This window comes from Magnolia sinica, chromosome 10 (genome assembly GCF_029962835.1).
Source record: "Magnolia sinica isolate HGM2019 chromosome 10, MsV1, whole genome shotgun sequence".
In the NCBI taxonomy this organism is placed as follows: Eukaryota; Viridiplantae; Streptophyta; class Magnoliopsida; order Magnoliales; family Magnoliaceae; genus Magnolia; species Magnolia sinica.
Window position 1 is genome coordinate 40697096 of NC_080582.1, and position 2594 is coordinate 40699689.

At 43.4% G+C, this 2594-nt stretch overlaps 1 long non-coding RNA gene across 1 annotated transcript; it reads left to right on the forward strand.

Moving 5' to 3' along the window:
- The first annotated feature begins 617 nt into the window (after positions 1–617).
- Positions 618–1306, forward strand: LOC131257441 (uncharacterized). Its single transcript, XR_009177404.1, has 3 exons — positions 618–665; positions 785–987; positions 1090–1306. It is a non-coding gene; the product is annotated as an uncharacterized LOC131257441 (long non-coding RNA).
- The last annotated feature ends 1288 nt before the right edge of the window (positions 1307–2594 follow it).

Here is a 2594-nt window from a genome sequence, read left to right on the forward strand (position 1 = left end):
TGTGACATCCACTCACTCCAACAGTTTTTCCAGATCTGGTTAAAAATTCGCAAGATCCGAAAACCCAAGTGCCCCACACACCACAGAAAACAGCAAGGATGGAAATGGTAAAACCTCAAGAACTTCCTGTGGCCCACCGCGATCTTTTATGCCATCCAACCTGTTCATAATGTCATTGTCACTGGGATGTAGGGAAAACACAAAACGTAATTCCTATTCAAAACTTCTGTTTGCAACAATAAGGTCTCCATGGTGGGCATTCAATCTCCACTCTTTCCTTTGGTGTGTCCCACTTGAGTCTTTCATCAACCACCTTCTTGGGAATGCATTCTAAAATGAGCTGGAGAAACTGATGGACGGAGTGGATTTGACATAGACATTTTGGTGGGGCCTGCACAGCTTTGGGTTACACAGACTCTGTGTAACGGGGTTACACGCAGCTCGCATACCAAACCACAATTACCTGCCTTTCTTTTCAGAAGTCCTTACTTGGATTTCTGGCTGGCTCGATCATTGACGGACGAGTAGGTCTGAACAGCAGGTGAGGATTGGCGGCTGACACATTACAACTAAAACACACACACATACTCACTCTCTCTCTCTCTCTCTCTCTCTCTCTCTCTCTCTCCAATGCCAAAAGACAACCCTTCACCAGCATAATCATGGTAAGCCTTTCTCTCTCTCTCTCTCTCTCTCTCTCTCTCTAAAACTACTAATACGCTATGTATGATTTGGGTAATTATTTAATTGATATCTAAAGTGTATTATTTGGATGGGATTACAGTCTCTTCTTCCTCTTCTTGTTCGATCTCTGGTTAGGCTCTTGTTATCGTTCGTCAATCGTCCAGCGGCGACCATCACAACCATCCTTTACTATGGCGAGCTCCTACCGCGCAACTTGAACTTGGAACGGATGGTTCAGAGTGATCTTCTCCACCACGAAAACTACCTCTTCAATTTTCTCATCAATATTATGCGATGCTTATGGTAGCCCCTGCCCCCGTTTTATTTTTTAAACCTATGGACCTTTTATTTTCCTTTTCATAGGATTGTCATTTTTTAAAAGATTGCTTTCTTTATTCTTTTCAGAGTCTCGGAGGTCATTTTCGTCATGCAAATGTAACCCATGTTTTTCTTCCGTAGAGAGAGTGAGAGAACGAGGCAAAATACATCCACATGTAGACAAGGAACTGGGTTGATTTTGTTATATGGAAGCAAAAGATGCTAAGAATAACAACCGATTCTCTGTATAATTGCACAGAGACTTGCAAATGAGGAAATGTATGATGCTCGTGGCCAGATTTTACGCCGGTTTTCTCGAGTTTTCAGCTTGTAAAGTAAGTCGCCTGGCTGATTACCCTACGCGCCGGGACGCGTTCACCACCCACCTGGCTGATTACCCTACGCGCTGGGACGCGTTCACCACCCACCTGGCTGATTACCCCACGCGCCGAGACGCCACTGTGGCCGTATGCGGTGTCAGCGATGGGACCCCGACCCCGGCCTTTTTAAAATTTTTGGAGTCGGGTGGAATATGTGTAATCTGCCGCGGATCCCATCGTTGATACCGCCTACGGCCGGCCAATCGCATCCGACACGTCGGATGAGCACCTAGGTGGGTGGTGAACGCGTCATCACCCAATCCCAATCCGGTTCATTGATCCAGACCATATGTAGATGAATCAGCAGCCAACTTTTTTTTGGCTTCATTGGAAAATCCTAACATTTCAATTAATAGCTAGAAAAACAACGCCCAAGAGAGATACGACAAAAGATGGAGGGCTGATAGACTAGGCGAACCCGTTTTGGTTCCTAGTCCCGTGGGCCCTAAGGCCTAATCCATGTGGGCTGTAAATATAGGCTGGCCTTAGCCCTGTGGGCTGAAAATGGTACAACTAAGATTATTATTTTTATTTATTTATTTTGGGCATCGAGTTTCATTGTATAAGCAGATACCCTAAATCCCACCAAAGTGTTTTAAAACTACGCTTATATCTTGAATGACAACCTCTAGCAAATGTTTGTAAACATGGTGGCCCAGTTGATGACTAGACAGGACAAATGGGCTTGGCCCGGGCCCAGCTCCCAGTCCAAGTTTACCTACAAGCGACGGGCGCATTGCCACCCCTACTAACTAGGATCGCCCATTTGCACAGCTTCTAGCTGTTGAATGTATGCTATCCAACTGTTTGGATCAATAAATCCTGGACCTACTTTTGACATAAATCAACAAGTAGTTTCTTAGTGTCAAAGATCGCTTAATTAAAATCATCAATTCGCCTAATTCGGATTTGAATGTGTAGTTCATTGTTCAATATTTTTCGAAATTCATCAATTTGTTAGGGTAGCCTAATTTAATAGGTTTTTCTATTTGATTAATTCCATTATGTATTTCTCAAAATTTCTCAATTTATTGAGGTAAGCTTCTACTTCCTTTTCTCTCTGTCCCATTCATAGTTTGACTTTGCATGGTTCAACCTGTCGGTCGACTTCCAACAATCAAATGTCCATTAAACAAGAGGGTAGGAAAGTTTAATAAGAATTTTCAATGTATGATAAATATGCTCCTTAATTGGAGGATTGCGGATTCTACG